Here is a 24393-nt window from a genome sequence, read left to right on the forward strand (position 1 = left end):
TATGGCCTTTTAACAGCCCATATGTGCCCACCCTTGTTGTAGCTCTTTAAGCCAAAATATTCCAGAAAATATTTTGAGATGACATTAGTTTCAAGGGAATGCAAATTCTTTGTTCCCAGGAGCTTGATAGAAGATGTGTGTTGCTGCTGCTGCTGCTTTAAAAAAAATAAATAATAAGATATTTCATGACCTCAGGAGCAGCAGCAAATTCACCCCCTATCTTGATCCCCAAGTCAAGATACATATTAAAGGTGGGTTCTACACCGCCAAAAAAGTACGTGCTCGGCACGTACTAGAGTTAGGAAGGGGCGTCCTTTCCGGATGCCCCTAACCCTAGTACGTGCTGAGCACATACAAAACGGTGGCACCCTATACACATGGGCGCTGCCATTTTGACGTAGCGGACGCTTAGCATCCACATGTTGCAGCGTGGAAATGATGCCGTAAGTGCGCCATTGGCACCTTGTGGTGTCATTTCCGTGCCACAAAAAGAACCCGCTTTTTGTGGGTTCTTTTTGCTGCGCCAGGGAATCGTGCGGTTTGTCTGCTGCGGTTCCCTGGCGCAGCAACCACAGACGCCAGCAGAGCACCCTTTTTGGGTGCTCTGTAAAGCGCCATTGAAAGCCTAATAAGGTATTTTGGTCAACTGGGTAGGAAATCCCACAAAAACACCTATCCATCACTGGCAAGAAAAACAACAACAACAACAACAAGCCACATCTCAAGGGAAAAATATTCCTGAGTAGCCATGTTGGCCATGCAGCAAAATACAGCAAAATACACAATCTACAAGCAGCAATACCATTTTTGGGGCCAATTCCAAAGCATAAAATACATTATGTAAGCTTTCAAAGTTTCACCAGCTTCTTCATCAGGCAACAATGTTAAAAATCTTACAGGATCCAAAAAGAAGCCATTGGCTTACATTCTGTCCGAGTTGTTGTTAGTTAAAATGGTATTGATGGATTTCAATGCAGCCAAAGGCAACCCCCATTATTACTGTAGCCATGAGAGGACTAGAGACAAAGAGCAATATAAAAATAGGTAACAAAATTCCATTAACAATAGAAATCCAACCAGATATCCTTGTCCTGTGGGAGGCTAACTGCCCCTTTATTGGGCAGAGAAAGTTGAATTTCTCCGTACTCCGTATAGTCTCTGTCCTGTTATATGTGGGGAAAATCTTTTAGGTGCTGGATAGGTAAAACTTATCAAATTGTAGTCCCAAATAGTAATCCAATGAACCAACCTTCGTTGGAGGTGAAAAACCTCAAGGAGTCTTTTGTTTCCCTCTTGTTCAGGATTCCCCTGTTGCAAAAAGTCAGGCGGGAGAGGATAGCAGTTCTCATCATCCCCCACAATTGGCTGCCCTGGCTAATGATGCTGGAAGTTACAGTCTTGCAACATCTGGAAAGCCACACATTCCCTAACCCTGCTTTAAGACGTGAGATGTTAATATGGAATAACAAGTGAAAATAATAATAATAATAATAATAATGTTTTATTTATAGACCGCTATTCCGCAATGATCATAGCGGTGTACAATAAAAATTGCAATACAAAATTAGCCCCTACCCACCCCCTCACTCCCTCCAGGCTGGACGATGACAGTTGGCCGTGGAGGGAGGGCTCTGACTCTTCAGGGCAGTCCCGATGGTGTTGGACCCGCCCCCTCACTCCCTCCAGGCTGGACGATGAAAAAACAGAATTGGATGAAATAATCAGTGATAACAAAACGGGAACCATTTCAAGAGCTTATAAATTATGTTTAAAATTAGAATTGGAAAGAGAAACAAACCATGCATGATTGATTGGGCAAAAAACATAGGACATAATATACACTTAGAAAAATGGGAAAGGGCATGGGGGAAAGATCTGAAGTTTACTTTATTCATGGATATAAAAGGAAAATTTTATAAAAATGTTGCATTTAACGCCATCTAGAATTGCTAAAGTTTACAAGAACAGTACAAGAATCTGTTGGAAATGTCAAGACCATATTGGCTCCTTTTACCACATGTGGTGGACCTGCCCCAAAGTCAAAAGATATTGGAATGAAGTACATAAAATAGTACAAGAAAAATACCAGATAGAAATCAAATTAGAACCAGAAATATATTTATTAAACATGATAGATAATAAAGAGGGAAGAAATATCTTGAAACCATTACTATATTTGATAACAGTAGAATAAATATCATTGGCAAAACAATGGAAAGAGGTGGAAGTTCCAAATATTGATGAATGGTTAGTAAAAGCACTAGATATCATAGAAATAGACAAAATAACAATATCAATGAAAGAAGAATCAATTAGAGATGAACAAATATGGGATACTTTATTAAAATACTGTAAAAAGAGATGGTTAGATAATTGATTTCTATACTAAAATACTAAATGAAAAATTAGGTTTCTTATGAAATGAAGAAGCAAATGAAAATTGAAATATACACAATCCAATATGTTTAAACAAAAAAAATGTATATAGAAAAGTGAGATGAAGATGGAAATAGAAAAGAATAAATGAATATATAAGTTTTGCTGTAAATAAAGTTACAACTACAAGAAATCAAATAAGGGGAGGGGGGAGAGGGTAGGAATGAGAAATGAGAAATATTGTAAGAATTCAAGACAAGAAATGTTTTTAAATGTATATATATCAATAAAGAATATTTAAAATAAATAAAATAAAATATGGGATGTTTCTGAACAGGCTATCTTGTCTTTCCTTTGCTGGGCAATTTCCTGTGAAAATTGTTATAGAACTATGAGATTATGATACCAGGTTTTACTGTGGGAATGAACTGGATAAAATCTGATGTGATTTTTTTAATCACACAGCACAGTATCTTTCCCATAGTCAAGTTGTAGTTCTTCTGTTGCCTAGCAGATCTTTTCATTCACAGGAGGAACCTGTAAATTAGTGCAATATCACTGCTTTTCCAGTAATAGTTGCTGGCGCAACCATTCAACGTGTTGCAGTCGCAATGAAACTGTGAACACATGGAAGTTTACCGCACCAGGGATAAAACATCCCCCGATGCATTCTAACGTGCACAAGGGGGCTGTGCACGGAGCGTGATGGGAACCCGATGGGGCCCAGAACACTAGTTTACCACACAGGGAACGCCGCCGCCACCGCCGAGCGTTCCCATTGGGTTCCAGAGGGCGCCATTGGACGCCATTTCTGGGAACTGTTTGGAAACCGTTCCCAGAAATGGCGCCCTGTGGAACCCAATGGGAATGCTTGGCGGTGGCGGCGGCATTCCCTGTGTGGTAAACTAGTGTTCTGGGCCCCATCGGGTTCCCATCAAGCTCCGTGTGCGGCCCTGCTCGTGCATGTTATAACACATCGAGGGACGTTTTATCCCCAGTGCAGTAAACTGGTCTCAGTGGGCATGGCTTTCTCTCCCTTTCCTTGTCCTTCCCAATGTAGGTGAAATCACTCCATTTCTGGTGCCTGGATAGAACAAAAGATGGCTTACAGAAGGAACTTTGTAAGTTATCCCTTTCCCAGTATTTTTTAAACATTTTTTAAAGAAAAAACTTGTATCATAGAATCATAGAATCATAGAGTTGGAAGAGACCACAACGGCCATCCAGTCCAACCCCCTGTCAGGCAGGAAATCACAATCAAAGCATCCCTGACAGATGGCCATCCAGCCTACATTTATGATTGTGCAAGTTCATTCAATTGATATTTCTCAATTTTCCATCCTTTGTTCATGTGTGTACAATTCCAGAAGTTTAAAAATGTTTTTTTAAAAAACAACTTGTGCTGTACCTGTGCATCATATGGGAGGTGGGGCAGAGCTAACACATAAGTGTGGTAATTAGATTGTGATACTGTGTTTTCTTTCTGAAATTTGATTTTGCAAAATTGCAAATAAAGTGTGATGCTATACAATGCTATATTGGAATGCTTCCATCTTCTGTATTGGATGAATCACAGGTTACCCTCAGGTTAATACAAGTCTGAGGTCACATCTCCTATGTTGCATATACATACCAAGGGCTTGTCTACAATGGCCAGAATACTCTAGGCTGCTCTCAGAGTATTCTGGCCCTAGAGATGCCTCAGATTCTTTCCCATTACCTTGACATTCTGTAGCAACACTGGGCATCGGTTGACACATACACCCCCACTGTGTCACCCAGTGCCAATGCTGCTGGGTTAATCCACTGCCTCTAACGTTGGAAATGAGGTGCTGAGGATTGATCACATGGCTGGGTGCCTTGTTGTGACCTCAGACTTGCACCAGCAGCAGTGGCACAGGATGATACAGTAGGAATGGGTGTGTAGACAGCTGCCCTGCATAGTTACTGAGCATTCAGGGTTTTCCTGCAAAATCCAGAGCAAAAGAAAACAGTTTTAGGGAGGGATAGAGCAGATTTGGTGCGGAACTGGCCTTATGTCATGAAGACAGTCCACACTCAAATAAGGGATTCGGCCTTGCATCATGAAGAGGATGTGAGGACAGGTTGAGGCTGTTTTATCTGGGCCATGTAGATGGGCCCCCAGAGTGTTTGAGCCATGCTTAGTGCAGCCACAAAACCCAAGTTGACTGCATAACCCTCAGACTTTGTCTCTTATATGGTTCTTTGTTTCAGAATGAGCAGTCTGGTTCATCACCAGACAGAATAATGCTACCTTTCATCAGGTATTAATGGATTACAGATCCCTTCAGCCTTAAGACAGCATACTGTATGGTGAGGAATGCTGGGAGCTGCAGTACAAGTGTCTGGAGGGATGCATGTCCCTGCTGCATGCTACTTTACATTCAACAATGGGACAGTAGAGATGGCAAGACCCATTCCCTGCACCAGCAACAGACCCAGGCTGCCTGGAGTGGGAGACTCGTTATACTGACTGTGGGATTCTGGGAACTGCAGTCAAAGAAGTCAACTCTTCCAAACTCTTCTGGTTGCTTAGAGCTGGTTAACCCCTCCCCCTATTATAAATTGCTGGAAGTTTGTCTTTAAGGGGAAGGGATGCCCTTCCTTATGCTGTTCCAGCAGGCAGCCAGGAGGATAATGCTGGAGACATTTGATTCAGGTTGGGGTGAATCAGTAGAACCCCATACACCTGTTTGGGGGAGTTGATGTCAGCAGCAGCCACCTGCTCAATAGGCAAGCAATGGGGCACAGATGTCTCTCTGTCAGTTTTTCCTCTCAGGCCATTCTTGGAAACCCTATAAACACCATCTTTAAGGATTTTGATTGATTGATTCACTGTAAATGTTTCTATTTTCCAGCATGTCAGATTTACAATGTGTAACAACAAAACAGTTGAAGTTACATTAAAAAAAACAAAAACAAAAAACCCTAGCTGATGAGCCCTCAAAAACCAATCACAAACCATTATCTAACCACTAAAGTCAATTAAAAGCTATCAAAACTCAGGAAATCAACATTTACCAGAGGCCTAAAACTCATTCAGTTTGATGCCAAATGAACAGAGGAGAGAGAACTGCATGGCTGTGTTGCTACCACCAGCAAAGTCATGTCCTCTCCTGAGGTAGGTTGGCAGCACTCAGAGAATGCCTTAAGTATGATCTTAGGAGCCAGGCAGGTTGGTATGGGAAATTTTGGTAACACAGGCTGCAAATATGTTTAGACTCCAGAGTGATGGCCTACTAACGAGTGACCTTTGAAAAGGCTCTAGATTAGAGGTGAAGGATGATGTAAGAAGGCCCTATATGTTTCTATATGTTAATAACATCATCCTATGGGTTTTAATAGGGCATCCTCTTCCTGTTAGTTGAGTTTCCATCCCACCTACCAGTTATGGACCATGATCAGTTAAGAATGTTCTCTAAATGCTTGCAAAAACCTCCCTGACCAGATGTATTCTAGATGGAGAATGGTGGGGTGGGATTATAGCAACTGTAGTCTAACACACTGAGAAGAAACCAGGTTGGGGAAAACTAACAGTATTTCTGCACTACATGATTATAGCAGGTCTATATCATATTTACTGCCATGATTTCCTCTCATGGAATCCTGGGATTTGTAGCTTGGAGATGTACCTAGAATGGTCTGCTAGTTAGAAATGCCTAATGCTGTTGTTAGGGGACTCTGCAAGAGAATTCTAAGTTTCTTATGAAACAACAGATCCTAGAATTCTGCTAGATGGAGTCATGGCAGTTAAAATGGGATCAAACTGCTGTGACTGTGAAGTCTGGATAATCTTGTATGCAAGGGGATCCTGAAGCACCTTTGAGGCTAACAGAAAGACATCGGCAGCATAAGCTAGAATAGCTGATGTTACTCACTTTTTTCTCCCAGTTAGTCTCAAAGGTGCTACAGGATCCCTTTGCATAACTGATCCACACTAACATGTATCGTTGAATTTTACCAACAGAGAATGTTGTGGCACTATAAAGGGTATCAAATTTTTTAGGCTGTAAAACATTTGTGAGTGTAGCCCATTTCATCATATGCATGAAGTTCTGTACTGGGCTAAAAGTGTCTTTATGCACATGTTTGGGGTGGGCTGGGTGGTGTGACAAGGGGACTGAAAGTAGTGAGGTTGGAGGGAAATGAAATGCAGAAAGTAAAAATGTGATAATCATTGTGTTAACGGCAGGTAGTCACAAAACATTTACTAGGTGACAGCTTAGTCCTTCCACTGGAGAGTTGATTAAAGCATGTAGTGTCTGTTCCTTTTCAAGCTACAAATGTCATCCACAGTTTCTGCTTTAGAATGCTACAGGAAAATGTAAGTTGGTCAAAACTGGCGGGAGAAATCAGAGAGTTGGACTTCACTTATGGGCTTTATTACAGCCCCTCCACTTTTCCCTTTGAATAGATTTCCATAATTGTGCCTTGCTGACAGTTTCTGTTCCTGTGTGGGAAAGTTTAATTACTGTTTTCCTCCAATCACTCTTTTTAAAATAGTAAAATAGTGTTATATTAATGGAGAGAGGGGAAAAGGGATATGAATTGCTAACACCTTTGTGAATTCTGAATCTAATTGTCAAGGTTCAACTCATAGCATCAACCTAGTGAACTCTGGGCCAGCTGTCTACTTTGAGGGTGGTGAAGAAATCTGGTAAAGATCATTTTTACTTTTGGTCTCTTCTTCTTGCTTTCCCTGCAGAATGCTCCTCTGTAGTTCTTTGAGTGGCGACCTGTACATTTTATCCATATGGGTCTGTGCTTGTGCAGGACACAACTTAAATTGAAGTTATTGTTTTCACCACTTGCTTGGGAAATCTCTGTGAAGACAGAGGCAAGAATGGCAGATGAACAAGTTTTGAGTGGATGACAGCAGGTGATTTGTATAAAATTGTAGCACCCTGTAGGCATCAAGGGAATGAATACAAAGATCATTGTAATGGCACAGACACAGTGGGGCAGAATATCAGCAGAATCATATCCTGAGGACATCTGGTCACATACTCCTGCATGGTAAGCTATGGTAATGGCCATCAAAAAGGACAACTTGAGACAAAGGCACTCCAGGAAAGCTCAAAAGGTTGCCTAGTCATTCAAGAGAACACTACTGAAAATTTCCATGCAGAAATGATAACAGGTTTGTATGGACAGACATTCTGAAGGCCAGGCAAAAACTCCATTTCACTGCTAACAAGGTAACTAGAGATAAAAACAATAATACTGAAGTCTGAAGAGTTGAAAGATAATTTTTAATGAGGAAAATCTCAGTCCTTTGTGTCTTGTGCCACAAAGTGGAAAGCACACATATCAAAAATTTGAACAAATAAAGGGACCAATATTTTGCTGAATAGGGATCTTATTGCATGGCCAAAAAAGCATAACTTACCCCTTCTGGGATACAGTCATTGACGGGATACAGTTGGGAATTATTACATGGAAAATGCCACCGCCACCAGGCAACTGCATCCCGTCTGCATCCTGGCTCCCAGCTGTGCTTAGTTGGCCAATTTACAAACACAGGAGCTTCCCATGTTCATAAATTGGCCAGCTGAGCACGGCTGGTAGCCAGGATGCAGTTGCCTGGTGGCACTGGTAGCATTTTCTATGTGATAATTCCTGACTACATCCTGTAAGCAACTGTATTCCGGAAGGGTTAAGTCATGCTTTTTTAGCCATACAATAAGATCCTAGCTTTCTTTCAGAAAACAGTCCATTCAAGAGAGTAAGACCTTCTGGTCGATGACTTCACATCCCCTTCTAGGATGCACCTCATTCTTTGGGGTTGGGGAGAAGATGCATTTTTCCCATTTTTAGATAATGTGTTGTCATCTCCAGATGGAGAATCAATAAGGTATCTCAGTAAATCACTTCATACTACAATGGAACTATGTAAAAGATTCCCTGGCAATAATCTGAGGAGGACTGGAAACCGGTGTTGCCTTAGGGCAGGCTATAAGTATTCAGTTTGAAAAAGGAACCATGGGTCAATACTGGGTCAATACTGAAAAAGGAACCATGATTGCAGAGGCCTCACATAGAGATGTTTGAAACACAGCATTCTCAATATTGATGCCATCAACTCCAACAAATTTAGAAGTGTCTAGATAGATATGGGCTGGAATCCTGTTGGTGATATATGCGTGTTACCCTTGTAAAGTGTTCTTGTAAGGTCATTGTGAGAGGAGCTATCCAACACCTCCTTTGCATAATGATCCATCTGTATCTTCAACCTAGGTTTCTGCTTCCACTGCATTTCCCCATGGCCATTTAGTGGCCGGGGAAGGGTGGGAGTTGGAGGCAGCATCTAAAGTTCTGGAATTATGATGTTTTTCTTTATGCACTGTATGTGGCCAACCCCACCTTTTCCCAACCACAGAATGTCTGCAGAGGAGTACAGCAGCAACAGCAGCAATTTAGGTTTTGGATGGGCACAGAAAGAAGGAAGTGGAGGTACCCTTGCAAGGAGGTACCTTACACCTTGTCTAGATAATACAGGATCCTGGTCATTTGTTGGTTCTATGCCTTCAATGACCTTATAACACCAGTTTGCTGTGCCATCATAATCATGCTAGTTTAATAACGGAAGCATGCTGGTTTGCATAATTGTTTATCAAACTTTCCCCCATGATAATGCTTTGGCAATTCATAGTTTCATGATCTGTTTTCAGCACTGCCAAACACCACCTTTCAGGAGGGTGGAGGAAACTAGTGATTGCGGCTGCCAACTGCCTCTTGAAAGTGCACACAGCAGCTGGTTTCAGGGAGGTATTGGTGGCTACGATTGCTGCTCCTTTCAAAGGACAGGGCTGCTGTATGAACATTTACACAACATAGGTTTTTTTTTTTGTTTGTGGGTTTTTCGGGCTATATGGCCATGTTCTAGAAGAATTTCTTCCTGATGTTTTGCCAGCATCTGTGGCTGGCATCTTCAGAGAATCTTCATTTCTCAGAAGATGCCAACCACAGATGCTGGCGAAACATCAGGAAGATACTCTTCTAGAAGATGGCCACATAGCCCGAAAAACCCACAAAAATTATGGATGCCAGCCATGAAAGCCTCCAACTTCACATTCACACAACAGTTCCATGCTTCAGGGAGGGGTCATTGTAGCTGCCAACTACTTCCCAAATCCAGCTGCTTGTGAATGTGCACACAGCAGCTAGGTTATGAAAGGTGTTGGTGGCTGTGATTGTTGAGAGAGGGAGTGGGAAGAGCAGGAGAGGAAAAGAATCATGCCCACTCATATGACATGACTGCTTGAGAAGTGGAACTACAGTGGAAGGGAGCTATCACACAAAGGCAGTAATGGGGCAGAGAGACTGAGTCCATTGACAGGATTTGGTCATCATGGAAATGTATAACTACAGTAACAAATGAAGTGCAAGGTAGCAGCAGAATGGACACAATGTCATGCAATAATTACTGGCCAAAGACGCTTTTAGCCTGTTAACATTTCACATTTATAAGCTGTGTGATAAAGTCCCAAGTCAGTTCTGATTTATTATGACAACCCTATCATGGGGTTTTCTTGGCAAGGTTTGCCATTTCTTTCCTCTGAGTCTGAGAGAGTGTGACCTGCCCAAGGTCACCCAGTGGGTCATGATATTGCAATTGCTTATATGCCTGGCAAGGCAGATGATTTGCAAGGACCTGGCTGCTGTAAAAACTGCCATAGCTGCAATGGAGGGTAATAATTATGAAAATTATGTCCTGAATAGGAATGAAATACAATTTGTTGGGGTTAATATAGAACCTGAGATGAAGTAGTAATGAAAAGAGAGACATGACGTTTTTGAACAGACAGTGCCTCAAATAGATCAACAAGAACCAATAATTCATTTAAGAGAAAATGACAACATTTCATTGTTTTTGTTGCTGAAATGCCATGGCCATTACCTCTGCAATGGCTGTTACCTCTGTGAACACCTGAAGAAGTATTGAGAATCTGAAGGGCAACACTTAGAACATATTTCCCCCCAGTGTAAAATGGATAAATTCTCTGTATCTAGGAGGGATGGCCAAATGAAAATACTGTATATACTCGACTATAAGTCAAGAAATTTTTGCCCTAAAATGGCGTCCAAAATCGCAGGTCAACTTATCTACGGGGCAATGGGGTACTTTAACCAAGCCTCTCCCCAGCCAGGCTACCTCTGCAAGAGATAGCCCAGCTGAGGAGACGCTGGCAAGGGTGCCCGATTGCCCCGCAGCCCCTGATAGCCTCAACGCCCAGCGAGGGAGATGATTGCGCGCCCTGCAGCCTCTCCTCTGCCAGGCTTTCCCCAGAGAAGGGGCCTGGCTGAGGAAACGCTGGGGAGGGTGATAGCCTTCCCCGAAGCCTCCCTTCAGCGAGGCCCCTTCCTTTTGGGAAGGAGCCCGGCCGAGGGGACGCTGGGAGGGTGATAGCCTGCCCCAGAAGCCTCCCTTTGGCGAGGCCCCTTCCTTTGGGAAGGAGCCCGGCTGAGGAGACGCTGGGGAGGGCGATCGCCTTCCCCAAAAGCCTCCCTTCGGCAAGGCCCCTTCCTTTGGGAAGGAGCTCAGCCGAGTAGACGCTGGGGAGGGCGATCACCTTCCCCAAAGCCTCTCTTCGGTGAGGCCCTTTCCTCAGTGAAGGGGCCTGGCTGAGGAGATGCCGAGGAGGGCGCGCGATCGCCCAAAAGCCTCTCCCTTGCTGGGCTTCTTTTGCGAGGAAAGCCCAGTCAGGGAGACGCTGAGGAGAGTGCACCCTCGACCTATCCACGGGTCATATGAAAATCCATATTTTTTCCCTCTTTACATGAGTATATACGGTAGGCGTGTTATGGCTTGATGGGCAGGTAAAGGAGTCAACAGGAGAAGCTAATGTCTTTCAATGTAGACCCTTCCTGCTAAGGCCTGGCATTCTGGCATTCATCTTCTGAGTAGTCCCCCTCTAGGTGAGGCATGGCATATGCCAGGAAAGAAGCAGTCATAGTTGAGAAGTGACATATGCATCCATGGTCACAGATAGTGTGGCCATGCCCTCAGATTTTTGGAGCATTAACTGAGCCACTTGATTACAGTGGGTTTTAACTAATTGACTCCTTGACAGACTATACAGGAATCAACTAGATATTTTACCCATTATCTCATAGCACAGCTATCCATGAGGGGATTTTTCTTTATATGACAAACAATGATTTTAAAGGGGGCATGAAGCCATAGGCCTCAGGACAGAAAATTCAGATGATCAAAGTAGAAATAGTTCTCACAAAGAAGTGTGCAGAAAATAAAACTGTTGATTAAGAAAAGAAGAAAATGAAGACCAAAATCTCCAGAAATGCCAAGAGAAGTTTTATTAAAATGTTACCAATGCAGCTGATGAAACACAACTGGGCAGAACCCATTGTGATTGTGTGCCTGAGGTGGAGGGGTTACCAACAAAAATTTCGAGCTTCCAGAAGGTTTTGAATTGCACTCTACCATGTATGTGATGCACAGAGATCATAATGAAAGCACATAATTGCTGCATCATTTTAATCAATATTGCTTGGGTGTGTGTGTGTGTGTATGTGCATGTGTACATAACTTTTACATATGACTTCACTAGCACCTGTGATTGTTATGTGAGTAAGAATGTGCACTTCTTGCTTCTTTTCATTCTCTCTCTCCCATACTCCCTTTCTCTCCCTCTTTCTCTTTGCAGTCTAGGCTTTTTCAGTGGTCACAGATCATACGACCAATTGCTGTGACAAGTGCAAGATTTTGAAGCTACTGCGATGGAGCAGCCTGGAGGCAAGATACAGTTTCGGAGCTTCAGCCACTGGAAGTAGGATTGCCTTCTCTGCTGTGGCAAAACAGATTGGTGATGGTGGTACTGTTGACAGCAGGAATAACACAGCAGTAGGGACAGTTACAGTGCCCTTCAAGGCTCTACATGGTATCCAGAGCTTTTTAGTGATCTGTCCCTCCCACCATTTAGAAAGCAAATGAAGTACTCTTGTAGAAAGAAAGCAAGAGGTTTCTTCATATGATAATATCAAAGGAATGGGTAGTATGCTGTGTGTTCCACCAAGCTCTTTCTGAAATATTAGGTTTCAGTTATATATTTTCCTACAGCCTGACAAACACATCATCACACCCACAGGTCCTATATTAGTCTCTTTTTATATTGGCTTCACTCACAAAATATTCACATTTCCCAAACGTCAGTGTACAGCAGCAAAGCTACAGCAGATCCATGTTCTGGATATCTCCAGGCCATCTTATACAGCAAGGATGGGAATGCTGTGGCCCTCCAGGGATGCCAACTCCCATCAGCCCAGCCAGCATTGGCAAGGATGATGAGACGTACGCATGTGGCAGATATTCTTCAAAACATTTTTTTTTAAATCAGTGTACAACACATTGATGGGTGTGTGTCAAGAATTGTGTGGATTAAACAGGTAGAGAATGAGAGTTACTCCAAGGAGTTTTGGCAACCACTTGCAGTAGAGTACTGAAGATAAGCAGGAGATGCTGGGTGGTATGAAATAAAATATTAAGAATCAGTTTTCTTGTGGAAACTAATTGGAATTAGTGGGTCCTAAACTTCATATATGGGAAATCTTTATGCCAATACACATTCATACCACAGGAAGCAACCCTTTACCTGTAATTATGGATATCTACTTTAACTTATGCCACTACCTTTTTTTATACTGATTCAAATTCTGCACATGCTCAGAAATACATGAATCACAGGCTCTCAAACCAAAGATGGCAAGTGCTCAAGTCAGCCTCTTTCCCTCTGGGACTCAGATATTCCAGGGACATCTTCTCTTTAAGAAAGACAAAGTGCTGCTTTGAAAAAGAGGATATGTTACTAAAACTAGTTGTGAAGAACAGCCTGAAACACCTCACATATCTCCCTTTTAAAGATTCTTAAAGATCACCATGGCCTTCAGAACAAAGCATTTTGCTTCTTAAGACAAAAGATAGGATGGTGTCTTCTCACTTTCCACATAGTAAAGCTAATGGAGCTGGCCACTGAATAGTGGTGGGACACCCTCAGCTACAAGGGTGGGTAACTGTCAAAGAGGTGAGGAGTTATCACCCCCTTTCTCTGGGCTGTACAGTTATTCTCATTGCAACAAGAAGTGATGCTGCCTCACTTCAGATTTTGTTCGTAGACAATCTGGGCAAAAATTTCACTAGGTGTACATGCGTGTCTCTGTGTTAGGGGATGTGGGGGGAAAGTGCCATGTTTTGGGCTGTTTGGGTTTAAATTATGTTTGAGAGAGCTGTAGGTACAAAATAGGATCCCAGGAGCCACTGCCCAACCTTGCTGTACAGGCTGGGTTAGGGGCACAGACTAGGCTAGGTGGCACATATAGCTCTGCCTCCATCACCTTCCTGCTGCTCCACAATATTCACAGTTTGTGATACCTGCCTTATTTTTTCTCATGGTAGAGCTGGCCCTGTTAATAATAATAATAAGTTTTATTTATAAACCGCTATTCCGTGTTGATCATAGCGGTGTACAGGTTAAAATTGCAATATCAAATACAAAATACAGGATAAAAATTGCAATACATAAATAAAACTTCAATAAAAACATTTCAAAATACAGATTAAAACCATACATCAAATCCAGGCCAGCTAAATGTGCTCGATAATGCTGTACATATAGGGGGGAGTCATATATCATCAAGGAGCATTGGGGAAGGCTTGCTGAAACAAGAAGGTCTTAAGTCTCTTTTTAAAGAGATCCAGGGAGGTGGCGGAGCGGAGTTCCTCAGGAAGAGTGTTCCAGATCCCAGGGGCCGAGATAGAAAAGGCCCTTTGTGAGGTTGATACATATCTTGTTATCGGGATCCTCAACAGATTCTTCCCAGACGACCTGAGTGTGCGGGTCAGACTATATGGGGAGAGGCGGTCCTCCAAGTACCCCGGGCCCAAGCCATTTAGGGCTTCATAGGTTATAACCAACACCTTGTATTGTGCCCAGAAGCGAACAGGCAGCCAATGGAGATCATGCAGAATCGGTGTTAGATGGTCGGCCGTGGGACATCCAGTGACCAACCTAGCTGCCATATTCTGCACTAGCTGAAGCTTCCGGGTTTGGTACAAGGGTTGCCCCATGTAGAGCGCATTACAGAAATCCAACCGAGAGGTTACCAGAGCATGTACCACTGTTTCAAGGTCCTCCTGGCCTAGGTAGGGTTGCAGCTGGCCAAAGCTGGTAACAGGTGCTTTTGACTGTCGCATCCACCTGAGACGTCAGCTGGAGCGACGAGTCCAAAAGCACCCCCAAACTGCAAACTGAGTCCTTCAGGGGGAGCGTGACCCCATTCAGGACAGGTGGACAAATTTCACCACCCAGACTGGGCGATTCACCACCCAGACTGGGCGAGCCTATCACTAGTACTTCTGTTTTCTCTGGATTCAAGCTGAGTTTCTTTTTCCTCATCCAGCCCATTACCGACTCCAAGCAGGCATTTAGAGGAGAGATGCCATCCCTAGTTACTACATCAGTTGGGGACCCAGAGAAGCATATTTGGGTGTCATCAGCATACTGATAACACCGCGCCCTGTGTCTCCGGATGATCTCTCCCAGCGGTTTCATGTAAATGTTAAATAGCATGGGGGACAGAATAGCTCCTTGAGGGACACCAGATGTAAGCACCCTCTTATCGGAGCAAACGTCCCCCAGCTGCACCATCTGGAATCTGCCCGAGAGGTAGGAATGGAACCACTGGAGCGCAGTGCCCCCGATACCTAACTCCCTCAGGCGTTCCAGAAGGATACCATGGTCAATGGTATCGAAAGCCACTGAGATGTCCAAAAGCACTAACAGGGACACGCTTCCCCTGTCCATGCCCAGACGGAGATCATCAACTAAGGCGACCGTGGCAGTCTCAACTCCATAGCTCGCCCGGAAGCCGTTTTGAAAGGGGTCTAGAAAATCTGTTTCTTCCAAGATCCCTTGAAGCTGGAAAGCAACTGCTCTCTCGATCACCTTCCCTAAAAAAGGCAGCAGCGAAAGTTGACTTACCAGTAGTACATGTCCACTAAGCTGCCAGTCACAGTTTAGCTCTCCTCCCCCCAATCCTTATGACAGGTTCTTTCCATATTAACTCTGCTTAGTAGCTTCAATAGGGAAACATTCTTTCATCCATGTTCTTATGCCTTTTTTTCTCATTTCCTGCTCTGACAAATGTGAATTGGTCATTACCTGCCAATGTGAGACTAACCCAAGACAACTCATGCTAGCTGACTGGTAGGATTTTGTCCTGATCAGACTAAATAAAGATAGCATGTTTACATTGTGTTGTGCCATCTTCAACTTGATAACAGAAGAGGCCAGTGATGGTTAGTGTGAAAGTTGGAAACAACATATTTAGTTACTCAATGCAAGCAAGCTCTGTAGAAATTACATTGATTGATTTCATTTTGGATCATGCTTTCTTTCTCTCTCTGATCCACTTTTTCCTTTTTGGTTTAATAAAACAGTCTTCTGAGCATGGTGTAGTGGTTTGAGACTATGATCTGGAGACAAGAGTTCAAATCCCAGCTCAGCTGCTGTTTCACCACTAGGGTGACCTTGGGCAAGTCACACTCTCTCAGCCTCAAAGGATGGCAATGGCAAACCCCCTCTGAAGAAACTTGCCAAGAAAACCTCATGATAGGTTTTCCTTAAGGTTGCATTAAATGGGAAATGACTTGAAAGCATACAACAACAACAAAGTTGTATTTGGATTAGCATTTAGCACCTTAGTATTTTAAGGATTAATCTTCTGCTTGTGCCAAAGGGCAGGACTAAGATATTTTGCTGCTTGAAGCAAATTTTATTGTTGCTGTTGTTGTTGTGTACCTTCAAGTAATTTCTGATTTATGGTAACCCTAAGATGAATCTATCAATGGATTTTCTTGGCAAGATTTGTTCAAAAAGGTTTTTCTTTTGCCTCCCTCTGAGGCTGAGAGAGTGGTACTTGCCCAGCCATGGTACATCACACCCAAGGACAACCAACTGATTTTTGGTTTTTTTAATCTGATACAGAAAATCTCACAAGCACATCTCTCTTTTCCTTAAAATAAATATATAAATAATACATAAATTAATAAGTAAAATGTTGCTGGGTGCTTATTCTATCAGAAGAAATCTGGTGCCTGAAAAGCCTGCCTCACTTTGCCTTACTGGTAGGGTCAACCCTCAGTCACACCAGAGGCTTTAAGCCAAAGGAGATGAAAAAAGATCGTCTTAGACGTGCTACAGGCTGTTCTTAATGGATGGTCTGGCGGCGGTGCCATTTGTGCCACCGGCATGCCACAGCAGATATACCGCGTGGCTTGGCGGTGGCAAGAAAAAGAAGCTGCAAAAAGCAGCTTCTTTTTGAGGCGCGCCAGTGATGCTGCAGTGCGCCATTGGTGCACACTCGTGACATCACCTGGGCACCATGATGTGCGGACGCTAGGCGTCCGTTACATCAAAATGGCAGCACCCATGTGAACAGGGCACCGCCATTTTGTACGTACTCTGAAAGAGACGCCCCCAGGCAACTGTAGTACATACGGAGTACGTACAAAATGGCCCATCTGGAGAGGGCCTTAGTGACATGGGAGATTTCAGTTCCATAATAAATGATCCATTGGTTGTGGGGGACCCTGCTCTCCATAAACCAGAGGGAGAAGAAGCAGAGTGGTAGTAGCAGTATAAATGAAAAGAGATTGGATGTCAGACAGCTAGCCTGGAGAGTTGTTGGATGCAGACCTACTTCCAAACTGGTTTATTTTTGCAGTCTTGCTTTCACAGTGGATTGGGAATTGATTTGCAGATGCTCAATATGTGATAAAGCCAGTGACTCGTAGTACAAGATTTCTAATGGTCCTACCAGATTTGTTCAAAAAGGTTTTTCAAAAATGTGGTCTTGGATCCATGTGCAGGTTGAGCTGCTTTTCTGTGGCAAGGTATCAGAGGATTCTGCTACCTGCTGATTACATGTGTAAGATGTTGGCCATGACTACAAAGCCCCAAATGAACTATGAACAGGATATTTGCAGAGACATCTTTCATATTAGCCTTCAGAACCAAAATGTTCTTCATCTGAAGCCTTGCTCCATGTTATGTGTTGTCATCATGAGTTCAGCTGGCTAGGATACATACTTTAACACCAATTTAAGAAATGAAAGAATGAGAAATCTGGTAATGCCAAGCCTCTGTCAGTGACACCTTTTCATGGAGCTTCTTGTAAGTCTGGTAGATGGCTTAGGCTAGCTGCGGAGTAAGCCTAGAACTCTTGGATTCATTCATTTTCTCTCTCTGTGTTTTTCTTTCTCCTTTTCTACGTTCTCTTTCCTGGCTGTTGGTGCCCTGAGCATTCAGGCACTTCCTTGCCATCTAAATGCTAAGCAGTTCCTGTGATTAGAGCTTAAGGCTAGTTATTTATTTAACATTTAAGTGAGATTGAGCCAAGAAGCTCCACAGGCTGAAGACATGATGGGTGAGAATCACTCAGGTCAGTGATGCCCTGGAGTAGAATTTATTATGAAAACTCATGTACATTAAAGAGTCCCTAGAGGCCCCACTGGAATAGACATTAGAGGTCCATGGCAGTCTTTGCAATGCTGTCATAATTTGATGGCTTGCAATCCTGATTCTTCATTTGTAGAGGTCCCTACAGGATTACAGTCAGTGTGCCTATACTCTGCTGAACATGGGGCACAGGATTGCCATTTCTATAGGCAGTTTACTATTGTTATGTCTTACCCATACACATAAGTGATCCCACCACTTGAAGTACCACAAAATTTTATGTATTGTTTGCAAAAGGTGGATTCTCTCTTATTCTTGTACTCTCTGTCATACTTGTACTCTAATTTTGGGCAACATTTTTTTTTAAAAAAATGCTCTGCCTTTTTATTTTCTTACAGATCTGTCTCTCTGGGTGCATTTATACTGTAGGAATATTGCAATTTGACACCATTTTAACTGCCATGCCTCCATCCTGCAGAATCCTAGGATTTTTAGCTTTATGATGCACCAACACTCTTTAGCAGAAAAGGTTAAAGACCTTGTAAAGCTGCAAATCCCAGGATTCCATGGACTGGAGCTCTAGCAATTAAAATGGTGTCAAACTGCATTCTTTCTACTGTATATATGCACCTTCTTTCTCTCTTTCACTTCCTTTTTTGAAATTACTTTTGTGTTACAAAACATACTGTTGCTATCTGATGTCCAACAGAATATCTTGGTCCAATAATAATAATAATAATAATAATAATAATAATAATAATAATAATTATTTATTTATAGCCCGCCCAATCACAAGGAATCCGGGTGGGTTACAGCAATAAAAATACAGAGAATACAGTACAATAAAATAAATAAAATAGGATAAAAGAGAGTGACATAAGTCATAGAATTTACAGCTAGACCTGATAGAACTGGGACTGTCTTTTTCACTCCCTCCCAGGTCTGATGATGACAGTATATACGGAGGGAGGGTTCTTCTTCTTGAGGCAAGAATTTTATTTTAATTAACAATAACCTGAAACTGCACTGCTTAGACTCAGCCGAGCTCAGAAAAAACAGGTCTTTAGACTGCAGCTTCCAGAATCCCCCACTGACCAGCCATACCAGGTCAGAGATATAGCAGACAGTTATAGCAGAAAAAATATACATTTGCAGTCTCCCCCCATCCCAGCATGCAATGTAGCATCATAAAATAAGCCAGGTTTTAGTTATATAAATCATTGCATATATTTGCCTATGATGCAATAGTGATTCTGGTAATCATGAGAACAATAAGAAGCTAAGTGGGAATTGAGCCCCCCTCCTTAAATCTCACTGAGCCCTCCAGCTGTTGGCACTTGGCACTGCCCACTCAATTTCAAGCCTACCATGGTAGCTGGTGCTGTGTTTGAGCTTTGCATATCTCCAGATTCAGCCTGTGTTAACAAGCTATTGAATTTAAAATCATGACTAAAAAGAACGCACTGGCTGGTTGGCAAACTAAAATCATCCCACTGTTAGCTTCGGTTTTCTTAGAAATCTCTGGCTAAAACGCCTCTGCTTACAAAGACTGAGAGTGTCCACTTTACAAAATGGAGAGAAATAAGTAAAGGGACATTCTCCAAGTCTCATTCTGAGGCAGAATTTTGCTTTGCATTGCTTTAGTTTTAAATATTTAAGTCAGGTATAAAGGGAAACTGTCACTTTCACTCAGGTTCTTTAGATGCTAGATGCTGCCATATATAAATGAATGCATGTTTAATTAAACAATAGCACATGTAGTTGCTTTCACTTCTGTTCCTAGAACCACTATGGCCTTGACTAGGAAGGGGCTGTGTCCAACTGTGCTCCTTGACAAGAAAGGCATACTCATTATCAGAATAGTTTATCATCTGAAACAAAATCAACAGGATGCAGATGATGGCTTCTTAATGTCTGCAATTCAGCCATAGATCACATGAAATAATCAAGAAGGAGAACTTCTGAGCATATGTTGTTCTTGTTGTGTGCCTTCAAATCATTTCCAACTTACTGTGAACCTATTAAAGGGTTTTCTTGACAAGTTTCTTCAGAGGGGGTTTGCTACTGCCATCCTCTGAATCTAAGAGAATATGACTTGCCCAGGGTCACCCAATACGTTTACATGGCCAAACTGGGATTTGAACCCTGGTCTCCAGAGTCATAGTCCAACACTCCAACCACTACACAATGCAAATGCATTTCCCCCCTTAGTAACCATTAGTCCTCACAAAATGTCAAAGCCTCTGGTCATCAAGTATGTCTTTCAGGCCTGCTTGAATCCTACTACCTCCTTTTAAAAAAAATTACAGTATATCTCAAGGTCAGTTCAGAATTATATATTTACCTTTATTACATATTTATATCCTAACCTTCCTCTAAAGAGCTCCTAATGTCATCCATGGCTCGTCCTTCATTCATCTCAACTTGAGAACTACCCTATGGGATAAGTTAGGTTAAGAGGTCAGGACAAGCCCAAGTTCAATGAGTGAACTTTGTGGCTCAAGGGGGATTGAAGTCTGGACCTTCCCATTCTTAGGCAAAGTCTACACAGTGGGGGGGGGGGGGGAGAATTCCCTCTGAATCTCCGCTGATCAGGACACATGATGCATAGCATTACCCCTGAATCTGGTATGATCACTCAGCAGCAAACTCAGAGTAAAAAGTCTTAATGTGGATTTTAAACAATTTGCTGTGGAGTTTCCAGGAAACTCTGGTATCTCCTGCCTGTATCTCATTGATTTGCACTGTTTTGTTTTGTTTTTGTTTTTGTTTTTGTTTTTGTTTTTGTTTTTTTTTGTGGTGGTGGTGGAGGGGGGAATAGCAGGACAGATCATCTGGCAGGTGCTGCCATTTTAAGTCCAGCTATTTATCTTAGAACATGCAAAAATAAAGATTTTCTTGCCTGTGAGGTGCTAAGCACCTCACTGTGACCTCAAACCACAAGGTGGGGAAAATGTCTTTCTGGGCGTTGAGGTCACAGTGAGGTGCCACATGCCTCATGAGCAGGAAAAAAATCCTTATTTTCATATCATTCCAGCAGGAAAAATAAATGGTGGCCAGCAGCAATCTATCAGTGGGTGGCAGAAATTACAGTGGACCACAGCAACATCTGAACTGTTGACAACTGCTATGGATAAAACAGGTACTTCAAAATGTACACATTGTGATGGAGAGTCCACTAAGTTCCAAAGCTGTTTGTTCTATAGATGCACAGCTCAAGACACCAGGAAGTTCTTCTATATTTCAGTTGAAAAGCACTTTCTTGTAATTGGAACTATCTGGTTTGGGTACCACCTACTAGAGCAAGAGAAAAACAATGTGTTTTTTTTTTAAAACAGCACTTCAAATATTTGAAGATGGTCATCATATTGTAACAAAGTTGTAAGGCCACACCCTTGGCAGAAAGGTGAGATGTAAACTGAATGGCTTGATGGATGAATTGCATGCCTGTATATTCAAGACAGAAAGAAAAGGACGGTACTTCAGTGTTAGCTATCTTTGTCCTTAGTAAATCTAGTGGATTCCACAAATCAGGTGAACATGAAGATAATAAAGTACATGTGATTTGATAGAGTGGGGAACAGGCAATGTAGAAGCTATGTTAGAAGTGGCACAAAAAAGATTGTATCCAAAATTTGTCAGCTCAGTCTTCTGCATTTTCCAGTTCAACAGAAGCTGACATAGCTTCAACAGTATATTAAGCCTTCCTTTCCCAGGGCCATCCCAGAGACAATTTGTGTAGCAACAATCCCAGAGTTACATTGTTTTCATACTGCTAATGAAGATCAACTGTTCCAGCTCAGAGGTTTCACTGGGACTTCACAGGCATCCACAGAACTTTCCTCCTCGTGTTGCTGATAGGAATATAGGTTAAAACGCTGTTGATGTTGCACAGTGCATGAGGCAACATGTCAATGTTTGGCACCAGATTTTCCCTCTTCGTGAAGCTTGTGAGCTGGAGAAACCCCTCTCCCTTTCTCAGTGAGCAAAGAGACACTGTAAACCTCCCTCAGATGAGGCTTTTATTCTTAGAAGGGGTTCCACTGTGTACAACAATATATACATCGACACCATCCACCATCACACTAGTAACAACCCTCTCTGGGGTAAAATGCTGGTCACTACTCTAGCAAAGGCTTTGCAAAGCCGACTAGGCCTTTCCTCTCCCTCTGGGGCCACAAAGGACCCAGCCCCTGCAGCCTGAGGGACTGTTCAGACTGGCAGCATCCTACAAGACTTTACAGCACTTGTTGACTATCTTTTGATGGCACTTCCTGTTTAAATGCCTAATCATTATGGCTCACAGTAACCCTTCAATGCCTGGTTACTATTAAAACCCACATTGTACATTTTCCTTGTGACTCTATATCCCAACAAGATAATTCTCAGACACAGGTGAAAGGAAGGACCCTTGGAAAAAGTAATTCCAAAACTCATCATCACATTGCTTCTTAACTGTCTCTTTCACAGGCTTGGTCTCGTTTCTTCTATTCACTCAAAACTCTGAGATAAAAGCTGAAGATGTGGTTTGGTGACAGCTACTACTTGTGTTTTAAATCCCATTCCCTGCCCATCTTGGTTTATAAGAAAAGTCAATGGGGAACTGTTCTGGTTTGCCAGGGTCAATCCTGACTGATCTTCTGTCAACAGCAACGACTTTTTCTGCTGTTTTTAAAATGCCCAGTCTCTCTCTCCCCTTCACACTTTCCTCCTTTGTCCTCATCTTCCATCATTTGCTGCAACTGAGGCCCTATACAGATCGGCCCAAAAGGCCAGCCTGTGGGCAGAGTCGGGGTGCAGCGTCCTGACAATGCATGCTCTGACTCCACCCCAGGGTGCCATGATGCCACATGCCACCGTAGACAGCATGCGGCATCATGGCATGCCTCTGGTGCTGTTTGCAGATGACGCAGCACTGAAGGGGCGCCATACAGCCGCACTGCCGTGGCTATGGAGCCCTCCAAAGGCCGGATGGGGATTGCGGCATGAGGTTGCCACAGCCTCGATCCGGCCAGGAAAAGGGCGGCATCCCACCACCCCTTAGGGGCAATCTGTAGAGCCCCTGAGTTCAAAGTGCAAAAATAGTTTGTATTCAATTAAGTCAAAAACTGGGAGAGGAGAGGAGGGAATGGAATACTGCTCTTCCCAATAGGCTCAAGCAAAAACAAACTGTTGTACAGCCCGCGCCATATGCAGGCACACTATACATGGCTTTCAACTTACACTGAAGCCACATGGCAATACAATGAATGGTGCGTGCACCACCACACCCAAGCCCCATTATATTCAATGGGGCTTAGCATACGCATTTTTTTGCCTTACGTGGCCCCCCCCAGAACGGATCCCTTGCGTAAGATACAGGTCCACTGTACCTCTTCCTAGCTTGTGTTCTTCCTCATTAATAATTTTTGCCATCTTGATGACACTCTGATGTCGTTTGGCCACACATGTCCCAGTTTTTATCTGTGAAATGGAGGATATGTGAATATTTTACTGCAGTAAGGTAGAGTCCCAGCCTCTTAAAAGAGGCTGTGGTAAAGTCTTTACTGGGAAAAGGCAAAAACAAAACCCTGATCCTGAACCCTAATTTACTGGAAAACAGTCAGTCTGACTCCTATATTCCTTTCCTGGAAAAGGTTCCAGAGTGTCTGGTGACTTCCCAGACCCAGGATTTCTTGGGTAGAACAGATTATCTAGATCCTTTCCAATCTGGTTTCAGGCCTGGTTATGGAATGGAGACATCTTTACCACCTCAGCTGATGACCTGTCCTGGGGACTGGACAGAGTATGTGTGTCCCTTTTGGTTCTGCTGGACATCTCAGTGGCCTTCAGTACCATAAACCATGTTATTCTTCTGGGCTTTTTTTCTGTGACAGGACTTGTGGTTATTGTTGTCACGCCACACCTGGAGAGTCTTGTCAGAGAGTTCCCAGGAGTTTGAGATCTTACTTCTACCTCCACTTTCTGCTCTGAGTCTAGTTGACCTGTCCTGACTGGCTGTCAAGCTGGAGGAGGACTTGACTGACTATCAGGCATCTGTCTGGGCTGGGATACATCTGCTTAAGCTTCCAATGAAATTTCCAACAGACTCTCTGGGGGTCATGACAGTTGTTCTAAAGTGGTTCTAGCCTTTCTTGGAGAGGTGAATTCAGTAGATGGTTTTGGAGGATGCCTATTTGATACTCTAGGCATTGGCCCGTAAAGTCCCCCATAGTTTAGTTTTATCTCTGTGCTATTTACCATATAAATATAAAAAGGGTGAGAGAGGTTCTAATAGTATGTTGATGACATTCAGCAATATTTTTCCTTTCCGTCCATTTCCAAGAAGATTGTTTTGGCACTAAACCACTGTCTGTTGTCAATAATGGACTGGAGAAGGATAAACAAACTGAAACTTAATTTAAGCAAGGCAGTGATGCTCCTCATCAATCCAAAGGCAGTTCAGAGAACAAGAATTTAGCCTGTACTGGATGGGGTTACACTCCCCTATGAAATTTCAGGGTTGCAACTTGGACATATT

The sequence above is a fragment of the Sceloporus occidentalis genome, unplaced genomic scaffold, assembly GCF_023333645.1.
Source record: "Sceloporus occidentalis isolate IW3139 unplaced genomic scaffold, rSceOcc1.0.p SCAF_1, whole genome shotgun sequence".
NCBI lineage: Eukaryota > Metazoa > Chordata > Lepidosauria > Squamata > Phrynosomatidae > Sceloporus > Sceloporus occidentalis.